At 35.5% G+C, this 12,846-nt stretch overlaps 1 pseudogene; it reads right to left on the bottom strand.

The window, feature by feature from the left end:
- Positions 1–1,604: 1,604 nt before the first annotated feature.
- Positions 1,605–2,349, bottom strand: LOC123247556 (annotated as a pseudogene).
- Positions 2,350–12,846: the final 10,497 nt, after the last annotated feature.

Genomic DNA, 12,846 nt, shown 5'->3' with positions numbered 1-12,846 from the left:
TACAGTGATATCCTGTAGATAACTGTATTATAATGTTTTCCAAAAGGCAATTTTCAAAGTCATAGGCTTAAGAAACAAGTTAAAATTTATCCACACAGATTACTTCAATGTGGAAAACCATCTTACTTAAGTTTTTCTAGCTATCTCTTATAAATTCGTGTCTTGAAAATTGTTCCCCCATCCCATCCATCTAAAAGGCCATTCAATTAGCTTTTGACAAAAGATAGGAAGAGACAATATTGGAGAGGGAGTAAAAGAAATATGTACTAATTTTGTTTTTGGACCTGTGAATTAGTACAACTGTTCTGGAAAGCAATTTCGAAATATGCAAATAAGTAGTTAAAATATCCACTTCCTTTGACTTGGACCTTACACTGTTATGCACATAACTCAAGGAAATCACTGACAAAAAGAAAGGCTCCACATATACGAAGATATTTATAGCAGTACTTTTTTGTGGTAGCAAAAAAACAACAAAAAAAAATCTATAAACAAAGTAGATGCTCACTTGTTGGGAAATGACTAAAAACAATTCAGTACATAAATATTAATGAACAATGCTGTAAGAAACAATGAACATGATGAATAAAGAGAATCATGGAAAGACTTACATGAATTAAAGCAAAACTAAGAAAACAGAACCAGGAAAACAATAAGTACAATGGCTACATTGATGTAAATAGAAATAACAACAAACAGAACAACTGATGATAAAAAATAACAAGTCTGGCTCAAAGAAAGAAACAAGGTATCTCCCTTTTACTTCTTGGGGTGGGAGGCTGGGATCCTCTGGGGTGAAACACTGAGTATAATATTTCATTTTTCAGTAATTGATTTTGCTTACATTTTCTCTTCCTCTTTTTACAAAATTTTTGTTAGAGATAGCTCTCTCAAAGGAGAATAGTTACAGGGAGAAATCTGAGCAATGTAAAAATAGAAAGTATCAAATATATATTCATAATATTTCTTCCTCAATTACATGTAAAAACAATTTTAAATATTCAGATTTTTTTATTTCAAGCTGAATTCTCTCTCTCTCTCCTTTCCTCCCACTCCTCCTGCTACCTGAGAGAGCAAGCAATCTAATACATATTTTACATGCAAAACAATGTAAATTTTTTTTCCATATTAGTCATTTTGTGAGAAAGAACTTGAACAACAAAATAAAGTGAAATATAATATGTTTCCATCTGTATTCAGACTCTATCCATTCTTGCTCTGGAGGCAGATGACATTTTTTATCATGAGTCTTTGGGAATTGTCTTAGAACACAGTATTGCTAAGAATAGCTAAGTCATTTACTATTATTCATCAACATTACTGTTATTGTATGCAATGTTTTCCTTGTTTGTTCACTTCAATTTGCACCAGTTCATGCTGGTCTTTTCAAGTTTTCCTAAAATCATCCTTCTCATCATTTTTTTTTGGGGGGGGGACATGGAGGTGTTTATTGATCCCTCTGTGCAGGGTAGGGGTACCTGAAGAATCTTATGTTGTCTCCTCTGCCCCCCACCCCTTGCAATGAGCCAAGGGCCCAAAGAGGCCTGGACCTCTGCAGTTCTGGTCTCCAACAAAGGAATGCAGATGGTTACTGGCAGGCCTCACTATGCCTCTAGCAATCCCTTTTTTTTCTTCTTTTTAGTTTTCCGGGCTTTGCTTTCTTCATCTTTTTCCCTCTCTACTTGATCTCCAGCCTCATCTTCTGGTTCTTCTTCCCGTTGTCTCTTTTTCTTCTTCTTCCTGCTACTGTCTTTGGTCTGTTCTATGATCTCCATATGCTCACTCCTGTCTGTGGTTGAAGTTTCTTCCTGACTTTTCTTTTTCTTCTTTTTCTTCTTCTGGGTTATGTCCTCATCTGGGGTGTCAGGGACACCTGTATTCTGGCCTTTGTACTGGGCCAGGAAGGCTCGCTCCTGCTCTTCCAGTCGTGCCAGCTTGGCGTTCATGGTAAGCCCATGAAGGGCAGTGTGTCCCTCGCAGGCTCGAATCAACTCTTCATCTGTCAAGCTTAATGAAGTGTCCATACAACAGGCTGGACTTGGAGCCCGAAGAGTGTTTCTGCTTGCTGGTATCCTTGGCCTGGGTCTTCATCTTTACTCCATCCTTCCCAGTCTCCACCACCAAGCTGGCAGCTGTCTTGTTGAAGAATTGGCTCCACCAGTGATTAGTGAACTCCTTGGAAGGGTCATGTCCCGCCCCAGCATTGTCCTGCTTCAACTTCACCTTGATAGCCTGGGCAATGCCATCTTCTTTCTTGCCCAGGCCCTTGCCTTGACTCCATCTATGCCTCTGCAGCGGTTCCTCAGCAAACTTCATCCCTCCACTCTTGGTCGCTGAAGTGGCACTCATTTTGAGAAAAGGGTTAGTCTCTGTCCTCAATGTCTCACCAGTTCAGAGATGGTTACTACCAGCTCTCTTCTGAAAGAGGCCTTTCTTGGTCTCTCCAACTGTTAATGCCTTTACTCTTCCCAATACAGATCTTGTAAGTTCATTTATCTACGTCTTTTAGGCCCTCTTCCGTCTTCCCGGTATACAGCTGGATTCTCTCTTCCTAAGGGTTGCAGTTTACATTCTCATCGCAGTCCCCTTAGCAGAAGCAAGCGGATTCCGCAACCTGTGCGCTGCCATGTTCCTTCTCATAATTTCTTATAGAGTAATAGTAGTCCATTGCAATCATATACCACAACTTGTTCAGCCATTCCCCAATTTCTGATTCTTTGGTACTACAAAAAGCTGCTATAGGTTTTTTTGTACAAATAGGTCCTTTTTCCTTTGCTTTTTAAAAAATCTCTTTGGGATACCAGATCTAGTAGTGCTATCGCTTAATCAAATGGCATGCACAGTGTTAAAGCCCTTTGGGTATAGTATTGATCTCCAGAATGATTGTATCAGTGCACAGCTCCACTAATAGTGTCCCAATTTTCCCATATTCCCTCCAATATTTATCATTTTCCTTTTCCAGCATATTAATCAATCTGAAAAGTGTGAGATGGTATCTAAGAGTTGTTTTAATTTGCATTTCTCTAATTAAGAATAATTTAGAGCCTTTTTATGTGACTATAGATAGCCTTGGTTTCTTCATCTGAAATTTTTTTTTCATATTCTTTGACCGTTGATCAATAAGGAAATGCTTTGTGTTCTTAAAATTTTGACACAGTTCTCTATATATTTGAGAAATTAGGCCTTTTTTAGAGATACTTGCTGAAAGAAAATTTTTCCCCAGCTTTCTGCTTTTCTTCTCATCTTTGTTGCATTGGTTTTGTTTGTGCAAAATCTTTTAAATTTAATATAATAAAAATTATCCATTTAATATCCTATAATGCTCTCTATCTCTTGTTTGGTCATAAATTCTTCCCTTATCTATAGATCTGAGAGGAAAACTATTCCATGCTCCCTTAATTTGCTCATGTACCCACTTTGACCTTATCTTGGTATATGGTATAAGATGTTGGTCTAAACCCAATCTCAGCAATACCTTTCATAGTTCCCAGAACTTTTTGTCAAATAGTGATTTCTTGACCCAAAAGCTTGAATCTTTGGATTTATCAAACACTAGATTATTAAAGTCATTTGCTACTATGTATTATATAGCTAATCTATTCCAATTATCTAACACTTTGTTCCTTAGCCACTTACTACTAGATTATTTTGATGATTATTGCTATAATACAATTTGAAATCTGGTACTGCTAGGCTATCTTCCTTCACAATTTTTTCATTGATTCCCTTCATCATTTGTTTTTTTCCCCTCTTTTTTATACTCTTACCTTCTGTCTTAGATTTGATACTAGTATTGGTTTCAAGTCAGAAGAAAAAAAGGGCTAGAAAATTGGGGTTAAATGACTTGCCCAGGGTCACAAAGCTAGGAAGTCTCTGAGGCCATATTTGAATCCAGGTCCTCCCAACTCTAAACCTGGCACTCTATCCACTGGGTCACTCAACTGCCCCTAATCTTTTGTTCTTCCAGATTAATTTTGCTATTGTTTTTCCTAGCTCTGTAAAATAATTTTTGGTTAATTTGATTGGTATGGCATTGAATAAATAAATTAAGTGGAATTGTCATTTCTATTTAATTAGCTTGGCCTACCCATGAGCCATTAATATTTTTCCAATTATTTAGATCTGACTTTGTGTGAAAAATGCTTTGCAATTATATTCATATAATTCCTGGGTTTGTCTTGGTAGATAAAGACCCAATTATTTTTTGTTATCTGTAGTTAATTTAAACAAAATTTATTTTTCTGTCTCTTGCTGCTGGACTTTGTTGGTAATATAAAGAAATGTTGATGATTTATATTGGTTTAATTTCTAACCTGCAACTTTGCTAAAGTTATTAATTATTTCAACTAGGTTTTAGCTGATTGTCTAGGATTTCCTAAGTATACCATCATATCATCTGCAAAGAGTGATATTTTAGTTTCTTCACTGCCTATTCTAATTTATTCAATTCCTTTATCTTCTCTTATTGCTATAGCTAGCATTTCTAGAAAAATATTGAATGATAGTACTAATAATGGGCATCCTTGCTTCACCCCCTGATCTTTTTGGGAAGGCTTCTAGATTATCCCCATTACAGATAATACTTGTTGATAGCTTTAGATAGATACTATTTATCATTTGAAGGAAGACTCTATTAAATTCTCTGCTCTCTAGTGTTTTTTTAATAGGAATGGGTGTTTTATTTGAGTCAAAGGCTTTTTCTGCATCTGTTGAGATAATCATACTATTTCTGTTGGATTTGTTATTGACATGGTCAATTATGCTGATGGTTTTTCTAATATTGAACCAGCCTAGTCATAATGTATAATCCTTGTGACATATTGTTATAATCTCCTTGCTAATATTTTATTTAAAAATTTTACATCAATATTCATTAGGAAAATTGGTCTATAGTTTTTATTCTCTATTTTTGCTCTTCCTAGTTTAGGTATCATATTCGTGTAATAAAAGGAGTTTGGTAGAACTCCTTCTCCTATTTTTCCAAATAGTTTATATAGTATTGGGATTAATTGTTGTTTAATTTTTTAGTAGAATTCAGTTGTGAATCCATCTGGTCCTGGAACTTTTTCCGGAGGGGGCTCATTGATGGCTTGTTCTATGTCTTTTTCTATTTTAGTATTCTATTTCCTCTTCTACCTCTTCTACTAATCTGGACAATTTCCATTTTTGTAAATATTCATCCATTTCACTTAAATTATCAGGTTTATTGGCATAAATTTGGGCAGAATAGCTCCTAATAATTGCTTTAATTTCATTGGCGGAACATTCACTCATTTCATTTTAGATGCTAGTAATTTAATTTTCTTCTTTCCTTTTTTAATCAATGTAATCAAAGATTATCTGTTTTGTTGGTTTTCTTTTTCATAAAAGCAGCTTCTTGTCTTATTTATTAATTCAATGGTTTTCTTACTTTCAATTTTATTAATCTTTGATTTTCAGGATTTTCAGTTTGATGTTTAATTGGGAGGGTGTTAATTTGTTCTTTTTCTAGTTTTTTAAAAATATTTTTATTAAGAAAAATACATTGCTACTTTATAAAAAATAAAATCCACTCCCCTCAAAAAACTCTTATAGGACGATTTGGTAGAAGGTAAGAAGGAATTTGTGACACCTGTCAAAAATCAAAATTATTAACACATATAGTTTGGGGACAGAGTGGTCATTTATTCTCTCTTTTTTTAACTCTTACCTTCAATACTGTGTATTGGTTCTAAGGCAGAAGAGCAGAAAGGGTTAAGCAACGTTGGAGGCTCACTCAGCTAGGAAGTGTCTGAGGTCAGATTTGAACCTGGGACTTCCTGTCTTGAGGTCTGGCTCTCAATCCACTGAACCACCTAGCTAGCCCCTGTGATTTATTCTTGGGAAGTTCATTTTTTGTAGTTACCAATTTTGCATTTGTTTTGATTTAATGAAATATTAAGTTTTCCCTTTGCTATGTAAACTCAGTTTTCGTTTCAAATATGTTACTACCAAGTTTATGATACTGGAGTAAGAGTATCAATGGTCAATTAATGAGAAAAGTTGCAAAGAAATTGATTGGAGAAGTTTATAGGAAGTTGTTATGTAATCAAATATCTCCTTGCTGATTTTGTATAGAAATGAAAGTCTTTCCTTTGAATTCTGGTCAAGATACTTGAGGAGGACCAGATAAATGTGTGAGGGTTATCTACTCATATTTGTATTCTATGATGATAGATTAGGAAGATGTTTATTTCAACAAGGAGAAAGTTTATCACTTTCTCAAAGAACTACCTGGACCTTTTCTATTAAAAACATGTGGGAAATGCTGAACATAATCTCTTGTCCCTTCTACATCATTAAAAAATATGCCCCCCAGGGGCAGCTGGGTAGCTCAGTGGATTGAGAGTCAGGCCTAGGTTCAAATCCGGCCTCAGACACTTCCCAGCTGTGTGACCCTGGGCAAGTCACTTGACCCCCATTGCCCATCCTTACCACTCTTCCACCAAGGAGCCAATACACAGAAGTTAAAGGTTTAAAAAACATGCCTCCCAAAACATTCCCCCCTTTCCTCAAAGAGCATAATAGCACAAAAACAGGAAAATAAGTAAAAGGAATGCAAGATTATGTTTGTATAAAGAATTGGGGTTTTTTTGAGGGGATGTTCATCAATTGGAGAATGGCTGAGCAAATAGTGGTATATGATAGTAATGGGAATACTATTGTGCTGTAAGAAATGATGAACAGGATGATTTTGGAAAGAGCTAGGCTCACAAAAATGGATGCAGAGCAAAATAAGCAGAACCAGAAGAATATTATGCACAGTAACAGCAATGTTGTATGATGATCAACTGTGAAAGACATCTATTCAGCAATACAATGATCCAGGACAATACTGAAGCACTTATGACAAAAAATGCTACCCACCTCCAGAGAAAGAACTGTTGGAGTTGGAGTGCAGATCAAAGCATATTATTTTCACTTTAGTTTTTTGGGAGAGTTTCGTTTTATATGAGTGTTCTCTTACAACAATGAACAATATGGAGATAAGTTTTGGATGATCAAATTGCTTACCATCTCTGGGAAGGGGTAGGAAAGGAGACAATTTGGATCTTATAACTTCATAAAATGTATGTGAAAAATCGTTATTACTTGTAATTGGAAAAATAAAATATCTCAAAAAATAATTATTTCTAATTATGAAGACCACAAAAAGGATAGATGAAGTAACAATCTTTGCATTTATACAAACACACACGCACATATATGTTCATACTTACAAAGGAGAAGTTGTTCAGAGAAGCACCCTGAATAGCTTAATGAACTCCCCAATGAGCTTTCAGGCTGGTGAGTCTTTGAGACAGTTGATGGAATGGAAACATGCTTACTGGTGTCTTCTTTAGAGTACGAGGGTAATTCTGATGGGATTTCAAGGACTGGGGCTGTCTTCAAGACCTTAGGCATACCTTGGAGATATTGTAGGTTAGGTTCTAGACCACTACAATAAAGCAATAAAGCAACTATTGCAATAAAGTGAGTCATACAATGTTTTTGGTTTCCCAGTGCATACAAAAGTTATATTTACACTATACTATGGCCTATTAAATGTGTGATGGTATTATATCTCTAAAAATGTACATGCCTTAATTTAATAATACTTTATTGTTTAAAAAGACGATAATGCAATGACCCAGGACAATTCTGAGGGACTTATGGGAAAGAATGCTACCCACATTCAGAGGAAGAACTACAGGAGTAGAAACACAGAAGAAAAAACAACTGCTTGAACACATGGATTGATGCAAACATGATTGGGGATGTAGACCTGAAAAGACCACACCAATTGATTTCCATATCAATAATATGGAAATAGGTCTTGATAGATGACATATGTTAAAACTAGTGAAAATGTGCGTCGGCTATGGGGGGAGGGATTTAGGAGGGGGTGCAGGGGAAAGTAAGAACATGAATCATGTAACAATAGCAAATTTTCTAAAAAATAAAAAATACAAACAAATAAATAAATAAAGTAAAATGGAAAAAAATTGGGAAAAAATGATAGCCATTATTTGAACCTTCAGCTAGAGAGAGAAACAGAGACACAGAGGGAAAACACACACACACACACACACACACACACACAGAGAAAGAGAGAGACAGACAGAGACAGAGACAGAGACAGAGACATAGAGAGAGATAGAGAGCAATTTCCTAGAAAAAGGATTTCCTGTCTCTTGGAGAAAGAATATGTCTCAAGAAGGAAGTTCATAAATACATAATACATGTTAAACCTCAACCTCCCATGCCTGAATATGCCTTTTGAGTGGCAGTATAAAATAAAACACTGAATCTGGACTCAGGAAACTTTTGGTTTGAATCCTGTTTCAGATGATTAACTGTTGTGTGACCTTGGACAAATCATTGTTTAACCACTGGATTTCAATTTATTCTGAGTTTTAAGAGATATGTACTCAATAACTTCTAAGATTCCTTCTAGTTCTCTAAATGTGACTCTAGGATAGAAGAAGGACATTCCAAAATTTCTGGGCAGTTTGTTCCCACAATCTAGCCTTGTAGCAGTGAAGAGAAGATTTTATTTTGTTTTTGTTTTTAACACCAGCTTTGGGACTTGTCTCCAAGGCAGATGTTCTTAAGCTGGAATGTGCTTATCTATTTTTTAAAAATATTTTGTTAACTATTTCATTATCATTAGTTTCCTTTGTAAACCCCATTGATTTCATTTTATTTAAAATCATTATTCTGAAGGGACTATAGGCTTCAACAGAGTGCCAAAGGGGGTCTATGATATATAAATAAATTTTTAAAATGCCTGCTCTGAAGTAAGTCCAAGTTTGAGAGTTCAGAGATTTTTCTTCCAGAAAGAAAAATGGACTTTCTGAGATGAGTGCCTTTTGGAAAAAGACGAGGAATGCCTGTGTGACATCATAGCTGGTGAATCAATAGGAGTCAAAGCAATATTATGGGTCAGAATAAGAGAACAGGACCCTATCATTCCCACTATTACATTGAGTTATTCAGATCATGAAGGTCTAAATGGGAAGGAGTCTTCTAAACTGGTAGAATAGGGGAATGTCATAAATATGGCACACCTAGATTTTAACAAAGGATTTAATAAGGTAATTTGTACTATTCTTAGGGAAAATATGGAATGATAGTTTAGATTATAATGCAGTATATGATTTCAGAAGTGACTGCTTGGCTAGAATCAAAGAGTAATCATTAATGGTTCAATGTTATTTTGATAGGGAGTCTCTACTGTAGTGTCCCAGTAAAAATGCTATATGGCATTTTTATCAGTGACTTATGTAAAAGTGAAATTTGGGAGATGTCATATAAAAGTATATATATAATGGCGAGGGTGCAGGTTTTGAATTCTTACAAGCGCGTGGTTTAATAACTTTATCTATCAGCATGGCTTTAATTAAAATACTAATTTATATTATTATTTCGGTCATAATTATTTTTCATCTTAATAATTTTGGCAACCTTACGAAGTTTGAAAATCGAATTTTCAATTTTCCAGATAGCCTTTCAGAAACGATAGCCATGCCTGCTTTTTGGCCGTCTGGCTCAGCTCTTTTGAGCACTTTTTTAAAAGGGAAAGTGACTTTCCTTGCCATGCTTTTGCTAAAAGCAAGAGCACGTTTTTGCCTCTGGAGGGACTCAGCCAGCCAGTCCAGCCCAAACCACCTTGGGAGGGAGGTCAGGCCAGCCAATTTGGGCTTTTGGCTTTAAACTAAAATGCCGGAGCCCAGCCAGTGTGTCTCTGCCGTTGATCTCCATTCCTGCCATGCTACAAGCCTGCCAGCATTCCAGTCCCTGTGATCTCTGCGCAGCTTTTCTTGCCGCTGATGCTGCTAATCTTGCTAGTTCCAGAACCCCGAGCCCCAACAGCGATGACCTGCTGCTTTTGCCAAGATCTTCGGAGACTTTCGCCACTGCTCCTTAGGATTTGGTATTGTCCCCGCTACCCCCTCTCTTGGCTTGGTAATGGCCTGCATTCTAGCCTTCCACGTATTTCTCTAAAGACCTAAATTAGGCAACCCACACAGACTCTACACGTGGGTATTTTCCTGAGCTTTTCTCCACTAACCCCAAGCCCACGTGGACGCTAGCGTCTGGACCTAGCAACTAGTGTTTACCCTTAATGGGGCCGAATGGCCTATTCAGACTTGCTTGTGATTAAAAACTGAACTCAGGGGAAGAAATATTCACCCTCATACCTGCTCAGAACTTTGAACTTTAAAAAAACCCTTAAACTCAGCAGAACTCAATCAAAAGAACCTTAAATTGAACAAGGGGTGAACTTTTAAAACCTCGGAACTGAATGTGTTTTATTTCTGTTTTAAAAAGACTGTATCTTACTGTATTTTGCTAATTAGTTTTGTAAATTAATCTTATTTCGTTGATTTTCCTGTTACACCGAATCATTTTAAGTTAATGTAGTTTGTGGCTGCTAGATTAATTCTGTTTATGATTTTATTGTAACTCCCAAGTAATGAAAAAAAAATCTATTAGAACTGGTAAGAGGTTTTGACCAGCTTGTTACTGTAATACTCACATTATATTTCCTACAAATTTTTAATGTTGTAACTTGCCTTATGTATACTGGATTTATAGAGCACATGTTCTTTAAAATTTACTCTGTCTTGGTAATTGCAAAGAACCTTGAAGTTTCCATGCTTTGAATATTACCTTGTAATTTTACAAGAGATCTTTTAACTTTTACTTTAAATCCTTAAGAATTGTTGTCTTAAAGGATAAAGCTTTTATATATTTTATTATAAGAGATATTATTGCCTTAAATGAGTAGAAGCATTTCCTACCCAGGATTTTTTAAAACAGGAAGCCAAGGAGCTCCTGTATATTCTTATCTGAGGATGATTATATCAGAAGGTTTCTTTTTTAAATATCATGTTTTGCTATAGAAGCAATAACAGAATTTGTTGAGAAACTCTTAGCCAAGATTTAAAAGTTGTAACAAGTAAATGATTTTAAATATTTTTTATTGTTTTAAAATGTGCTATTGGAAATAATGGTACTCTATTTGAATGTGCACTATGAATCTGCTATTTGTAAGATCCATTTATACTCACAGAATGAAAACCTCATTTTTGGGTAACATAACCCTTCTAGTTCTAAGCTATATATATATACATATATATATACTTTATTTTTAAAACATTTTTTTTAATTAGAGCAATTGATTTTTTCCCCTTTTCTCATCTTGTACTGGAAGTACATATATAATCATTATTTATCCTTTTTCTGATTCTACAGCAAATACCTGAGCCTATAAGACTGTGATTAAATGCCTTTCTGTCTGATTCTACGAAAAGGGAATATGAAAAGGCGTTAATAGTGCTAAAGAAAGCACATGGTCAGAGACTTGACTGACTAAGATCTGCACAATTGCAGCAGTTCTATGCCAATACTTTAGGGCTTGGAAATTGGGGTTTGAGTCCTGGAGTCCCAGTCTTTTCTAAAACTTTAGAGGATGTGGGTCCCCTCGACTTAGATTCCTAGAAAGCACCTAAGATTGGTTATTTATTTGGCTCACTTCCCTGAAAAGCTGATAAAAAAAAAAAAGCCAGATCAGAGAGAGACATTTTCCTTAAGTCCTGGCCCTGAATGGGTAATTGCAATCTGCTGAATTCACTTTAATTAGACCTCCATTCAAAGGTCTAAGTTTATTTTCCCTACATTTTTTGCACATTTTACATTTCATTCACAAGTTAATTTTTTCTTCTTTTTTCTTGAATTTTATTCTTTTTATTTTGCCAATTGATTTCATACAACCCCCGGGACTCAGCCACTCATCCTTAGCTGACCTGAGGTACCCTTTTTAAGAAAAAAGGTGTGTTTAAGATTTACCTCACGGGGAAATCTGTTAAGTTTTTTAAAATTAGATAATGTAAAAATATATGTATATTTAACTCTTTTAGGAGTAATTTCACGAGGAATTGTATAAATCTTAGAAGAAAATGTATGTTTTGTAATCTATAATGTAAAGTTTAAATTCTTTTGAGAATAATTTCAGGATAAGGATCTTGCCATCTCCCCAGAATCCAGACGATGAACCTGTTTGGTGAAGACACCATGAAGATGTCTGAAAAGCCTTCACTGTACCATGAAGACCAAATTTTGAACTTTGGGGTGCAGTTGATTGAAAACTATGGGGAGTTGAAATTGAATTGTATATATTGTTTTAATTGTACACTGTTATACCAATAGGGGACTGCCCCCAAATTGGTTTTTTTTTGGTCAATGCGGCTAATTTTAACCATTTGTTCATCTATTTCTTTTATCCCCCAAATTCCTAAATTTTAGAAGTTGTCTATTTTTACAGGTCCAGCGAAGAAAAAGGACTAACCTTTTTTTTGCCAGACCTTACGGGGAATTGTAAAAGTGAAATTTGGGAGATGTCATCTAAAAGTATATATATTTTCTATGGACACATGGAAATTGTCAAACTAAATTTCCTGTGGTCCAATGGGTTTCCTTTTCCGGTTCTTTGGGCGTGGGGACGCCTACATCTCCATGCAGAGAAGAGTTTAAATCTCCTGGGTTAGGGGGGAGTGGTCTCTTGGCCAGCAAACTCGGGAGGAGACAGGAGACAATAATGGCGAGGGCGCAGGTTTTGAATTCTTACAAGCACGTGGTCTAATAACTTTATCTATCACCATGGCTTTAATTAAAATACTAATTTATATTATTATTTCAGTCATAATTATTTTTCATCTTTATACTTAGATGACATATTATATAGCTTACTTATCAGATTTTCAGGAGACACAAAGCATCATCTCACACCTAGCCCATTAAAAGCCTATTGCTTGGTCTCTTCCCATTTCAGACGATCCTCTA

The sequence above is a fragment of the Gracilinanus agilis genome, chromosome 4 (genome assembly GCF_016433145.1).
Source record: "Gracilinanus agilis isolate LMUSP501 chromosome 4, AgileGrace, whole genome shotgun sequence".
Taxonomy (NCBI): domain Eukaryota; kingdom Metazoa; phylum Chordata; class Mammalia; order Didelphimorphia; family Didelphidae; genus Gracilinanus; species Gracilinanus agilis.
This window is presented reverse-complemented; position numbering and strand designations above follow the sequence as displayed.